The sequence below is a fragment of the Felis catus genome, chromosome A1, assembly GCF_018350175.1.
Source record: "Felis catus isolate Fca126 chromosome A1, F.catus_Fca126_mat1.0, whole genome shotgun sequence".
NCBI lineage: Eukaryota > Metazoa > Chordata > Mammalia > Carnivora > Felidae > Felis > Felis catus.
In genome coordinates this window covers 174,260,912-174,266,911 of record NC_058368.1, presented here as the reverse complement: position 1 = coordinate 174,266,911, position 6,000 = coordinate 174,260,912, and the positions used below count along the sequence as shown (strand labels likewise).

The following is a 6,000-nucleotide window of genomic DNA, read 5'->3' as shown; positions in this document are numbered from 1 at the left end:
ATAGGGCTATGGGTGAGAATTATTTGAGATGATTTATGCAAAAAAATCCAGCACAGTATATAGAAGATGGTATATATCCAACAAATTGTGTTCCCTCCTATCTTGTAAGCCAGAACTGGGACATCTATAAGCTTAGAGACCTTGGGGAAATTGGCAAATCTGGGCTCTTTGGGGTACCCCAGTCTCAGCCCTGAGACTTTTCCAAAGCTTCTCTCAAGACTCAGAGCACATGATGGCCAGGAAACTGCATCCCACACTTCCACTTACAGTCTCAGGTGCCCTACTGCAAACCCAGAGCCACCCGAGAGCCCAGGACAGAGACAAGAAATAACCGATGAAAAAAACCAGTGGGTTTCGCTGGAATTTTCCGCAGACCACTTTAGTAAATGTTATCACTATGCCATGTCATTCGTTATCTTAATCATTGCATTTTTTTTTTTTCAATTTTAAGCTGTCAGACTCGGCAGAGATTACTCATTCAAAGAAGGCACGTTTTGTTGTTTTTTTTTTCTTCTATTTTGGTCAAATAGTGGTTTGGGTTTCCTCAGAATAAGAAGCTTCTTCCGTTTCCTTTGAAAGATGGCTTTTATTAAGTATTCAGAGCAAGGAGAAAATTTAGGCTATCAGATCCCAAGCCCTCTTACAAGGTGGGGAGCCTCTTAGTAATAATGACAACTTCCTACATGATCAACGCTTTTAGTAGTTTCCAAAGGTTTTTCAGATCTGTTACAGAACTGGAAACTTTTAGAGCTGGAAGGGGGTGCAAATGTCATCCCAGACTGTGGGGTGACTGACCATGAAATGACTCCAGCAAGAACTCTAATACTAACTTGCTTTGTAGTGTACAAAGGGTATCACTTCCCTGTTAAAATCCTTCCTTGGCTGCATTTAATTTAGGATGAAATCTACATACCCCTCCCCGCCCCCCTCCATGGCCTTGCACCAACACAATCTCCAACCATTTCCCCCTCTCCCTCATGCACTCAGCCATGATAAACTTCTCCGTACCTTGGGGCATTTGTACTTACGACTCTTACTACATGGGACGCTGCTCCCCCTTATCATACACCTGGGTTAGCTTAACCGTGGTCGTGTGCTAAGAAAATCCTTCTCCAACCATCATTAACAAAGCACTGCCTCCAGGCCCTCTCTATTACATTGCCCTGCTTTGCTTTTCTCGTGGCCATTACATTTGGCTGAAATTATCTGGCTTACTCATTGCCTTTTTCCTCCTCACATTTCAGATCCTCGCTTATCTTGTTCCTTGCTGTATTCCATAGTCAACCCCGGGCCCGAAATACAGTAGGTCCGGTCAATATGTGTTGATGAATGAATGAATGAAGGAAGGAATGAAGGAATGAATTTAATGTCCATTTCTTTTCTCATCTGAGCCTCATCTAAACCCTTTGAGGAAGACATTACTGTTAGGCTTATGTGATGGTCAAGGAAATGAGCTCAGAGAGCTGATTCCTCCCAAGGCCCCTTATCTGATTCGTTGCTTTGTAACAGACCACCCCAAAATTTACCGACTTAAAACAACAGAGATGCATCATTTGCCTTAGTTCTGTGTGTGGGCTGTGTGGCTCTTCTGCTGGTCTTCCCTGTGCTCAGCCATGTGGCTGTGAGAGCTGGCACAGCTGGCCATCTCTCGGCATGTGACCCTTCACCCCAGATATCTTTGCGGCCTGGCAGTCTCAGAGCACTGTTCCAAGACGGTGCCAGCTGAAGCACCAAGGCTTCTTAAGGGCTAGCCTCAGGAGTCGCATAGCATCCCTTCCGCTGGCTTCTGTCGGCCAAAGCAAGTCACAAGGCAGGCCCAGACTAGGGGAAGGGACACAGGTTCCACCTCTTGGTGGGAGGTGCTGCCATTTTGCAAAGGGGTTTGGGCCAAATTGCTGTGGCCCTCTTTGACCTTCTATCACAGCTAATAATTAGTAAGTGCTGTGATAAGCTGAAACCAGCTTGACTGAACCGACTTAGTAAAGAACGCCCGCGATTATCCCGCAACATCACGTGACTCCAGAAATCCAAATGGCCTACCACAAATTTATCTCCCAATTACCCTACATGTCCCCTGCGGGCTGGGGCCGGTTCTGGGACTTCACTCCGGGACCCAATGTGATGAAGCCTGAAACATTGCCTGATTGGAGCCAGTCTCAAGACAGAAGAGTGACATGGCAGACGCTGGCTGTCACAGACCCTCCTGCACAGAAGTGACACAGATCACCTTCACCAACACATCAGTAGCCAAACGGGTCACAGACATATCATCCTCCCTCTGGGAGAGGCACCGACTATGAGTGCACAGTAACCTTTTTGGATCTTTAAAAAAAATTCTTTACAGAGCCCAAATCTGTCTCATGCTATTTCCACCATAGCGCCACGTGCTGGAGTCTCATCTGCTCCCTCAGAGAACCCTTCATAGAGAAGGAGAGAGAGAGAGAGAGAGAGAGAGAGAGAGAGAGAGAGAGAGATTGCTGGAGGCTTCTCTCTTCCAGGATACACACCCCGGCCTTTCCAGCCCCCCTCCCGATTACCTGCCACAGCTTCCCATTGCTCACAAGATCAAGTCCAAAGTCCCATCACTGAGGTGTCCTTAAAGCTCCCCACCCCTCCACCTGCCCCCCACCCCACATCTGATTCCTGCTGGCTGGTCCACCCTGAATGCCCCAGGCTGTTCGATGCCCTAAACCTGTCTCCATGCTGTTCCCTCCAGCTGTGCCCTCCCTCCTTCTCCACTTCTATCTCAAGACCATCTTTTTTTCCCTTGGCAGGGTCAAGAGACTTTCCTTTTTCCTAAACCTTTTCGTTACAGTATTCATTCATTCACCTATTCAACCAACATTTATTGTGCATTTATGACTATGTATCAGCTACGGTTACAGGCTCTGGGGAGACATAGGGAACAATACAAACAAGGTTCCTGCTCTTTCACTGGTGACATCCTGGGAAAGCAGACAATAAGCATTAAAACAAAAATGTTTTTTGAAGATACTGAGAAGCGTTTTCATCATAATAAAACAGGATGATGTGAAAAACGCTGTGGGAAGGAGGTGACTGCTTTAGGTAAGATGAGCAGGCCTTGTGGCCTCTCTGACATTTGAGCAGCCAGGAAGACGTGGGGGAAGAGCCTTCTTAGTAGAAGGAACAGTCAGTGCGAACGGTCTGTGGTATGGTCCAGCATGGCCTGTTCCAGGCACAAGGAGGAAGCTGCCATAGCTGAGGCACACGGAGTGAGGCAGAGGGTGGAGAGGCATCAGGTCAGAGAAGTGGGCCAGATCATGTTGGTTGTGGTAGGGAGCTTGGATTCTATTCGAACTACAACAGGCAGTCACGGGAGGGTTTTAAGCAAGGGAGTACAGGGGCAAGAGGTGATTTGCACCTTTTTTTAGAGATGACCTATGCTGCTTTGTGAATTGTAGGTGAGCAAGTGTGGAGTCCCCCAGACAGGCTTGGAGGCTCTTGCTGTCATTCTAGGATACTGGTGACTTGGATGCATGGCCTACAACCTCCTCCCGCAGAAGCTGGGACCTTGGAGCTGCAGAGGTCTGTGGCCTTAGTCAGTATCCCAACACAGAAGCACAGGGTGAGGCCCATAGTGACAGAATGGCTTGGTGTGCTGTCAGTCATCATCAGCATGGCTCTGAAATGTATGGTCAACTGAGCCAGGATCCTTTTGCTCTCCTTGGCCTAGCTTCTGCACAAACTCCCTTGCTCATATCAGGTGCCTTGAGCAACCACGGGCAGCCCATCTGACCACCTGCTTCTCCTACCCTGGGCTGACTATGCAGGTCTGGCCAACACCCTTGGCCACCCTGCCCCCCCTCCCCCGCCATCGGGGAGCTCCCTCCACCCAGAGCTGCGCGGTGAGCACAGCAGCCTTGACATCTTGATATTTAAGAGAGATTTTTCTCATCTGAACCTCCATTTTCCATACCCCAAATTCCCTTTTCCCAAGACCCTCCCTCCTCTCTACCTCTTCTCTTTCTCCATCCCTTCCTTCAACTAGAACAAATCCACTCTGGGGTTTTCTGAAGTTCCTCTGATCCCGGAATTATCCAGGCTCTCCCCTTGAAACGAGACCGGTCTCCCTCATGTAGCCTGATTCCAGGTGCCGCTGGGCACCCCTGCGGAAGGCTGCCACCTGACCCCTGGGCCACAGCCCGGGAGTTCCCTTCCACTTGGATCACCGCACAGCTGGACGCCGGCTCCCAGCCCGGGCTGTCGGGGCGGTGGGTGGAAGTGAGGTGGGAAAATGAGAGGATGGAGGGTAGTGTGACCGAAAGAAAGGGGAAGGGGGAAGCGTCGGAGCCAGAGAGAGAAGGGAGGAAGGTCTAGGAGAAAGCGGGGGAGCGTGGGGGCCTGGGAGTGTGGGGAGCGAGCAAAGCGAAGGGAGAGTGTGCTGGGCACGGAGGCGGGAGGAGAGAGGGAGAGGAAGAGGGGAGCAGCAGAGACCGGGAGAAGGGAGGGAGGGAGGGCGGGAGCAGCTGAGCGCGAGGAGGAGCGAGTTGGGGGCGGAGACGAGGAAGTGGGCGCGAGCGGCGGGGCGCAGGCCGGGCGCCCGCTCCATCCCTGCCCCGAGCGGAGCCGGCGCGGGCGCAGGACCGCGGCGAGCCCGGAGCCGAAGCCGGAGCCCCACGGCGCAGCAGCTCAAGGTAACGCGGCCGCCGCCTCCCCGCGAGGCCTCGGCTCCGGGTGGGGTCCCCGCCGCCGTCTCGACCCTGACCCCGGGTTTGAGCTCCCGGCCCCGGGGCTCGGTGATTGCGCCTGACCTTGGGCGATTTCCTCCACCTCCGAGCCTCAGTTGCCTTCTCCGTGACCCGCCGAGGTCGTGCGCGCGCCAAGGGGGCGTTGCAAGGACGGGACGCAGCCCGGGTTCGGCTTCGCAGCAGTGCTCAGGGCGCGGGGTGGGGTGTATCGCCCCAGCTGCCCGGGTGGGGGTGGATTTGGAAAGTCCACTTGCACCGAGACAGCCTCTGTCCTGCCCCCAGGCTCTGAGCGGCGGCGTTTTCTAGGGGCGATTTGTCTGCGGGAGCGTGGAGTCACATTCTGCTGAGGGAAAGCCAGTGGAGGGCTGGGGGCGGGCGGGAAGGGGGGCTCCGAGTTCCTCAGGGAGCCCAGGCATCTGGCCTTCGTCCTCCTGGGCTGCTGCCCTATGCCCGGTAGCGAGGACGGAGCTGGCCTCGCCTGGCCCCATTTGCCTCCAGGATATGCTGGGCAAGTGGCCTTAACCAGGAATCCCAGTTCGCTGACTTAAGGGAAAGTGCCGTTGACCTTGACCCTGTGAACCTCAGTTTCCCACCCCGTGAAGAGGGGTATACCACTGCCCCCTTTGAGAAGGCTATGAGGATAAGAAAGTGGGGCAGGAAAGTACCTGCAGGTTGTGGTGTCCCCCAGTGGCAGCTGTCATACCCTAACTTCCATGGCCAGATTCCTGGTTCTGGTTGCCTCCTGGGAACTCATCTGTCCTGGCCAGGCTCCTTCTGCTCTCCTTTGCCAGAAGTGGCCAGTGGTCTGGCTGGGCATGAAGCGGGGTCCTGGGAACTGGGATAGGGAGCAGGAGTCCCTTCCAGTCTAGACATGCATCCTGATTGTTTTCTAAGACATGAAAACTGTGAGGTGACAGTCTCTGTCCTGAGACTCCTGGGGGAATCTCTTGGAGCCTCAGTATCTTATTTGTAATGGGAAGTTATAAATTCATACTTACTAATGAGTTCCCTGTCGCTGGAGGTTATGAAAGGCAATTAGATAGATTACATTTATTGACATCTTTGACCCTGAGATACGACAAGAATTGAATGGAACGAGAAATAACATTTCTCCTGCCCTTGCCCTGTGCAGGCCTGTACTTGGTGCATTGTATACACAATGTTGGCTGTAGTCTACACAAGGATCCTGGGAAGCTGGTGTCATTAAACCCCAAAATTCCAGACAAGGAAACCAAGTCTCACAAGGGTGAATGGTTGCCACATGGTCACACCGGTAGGATGTGCCTGTGCT

The 6,000-nt window shown here is 52.6% G+C and overlaps 1 protein-coding gene across 3 annotated transcripts in view; it reads left to right on the top strand.

Moving 5' to 3' along the window:
- Positions 1 to 4,535: 4,535 nt before the first annotated feature.
- HRH2 (histamine receptor H2) overlaps positions 4,536 to 6,000 on the top strand; it is a 79,195-nt gene continuing 77,730 nt past the window's right edge. For all 3 annotated transcript variants that reach the window (XM_023259434.2, XM_023259433.2, XM_045035204.1), the window contains exon 1: positions 4,536 to 4,655. The gene's annotated coding sequence lies outside the window, so the exon portion shown is untranslated. The remainder of the gene's footprint in view (positions 4,656 to 6,000) is intronic.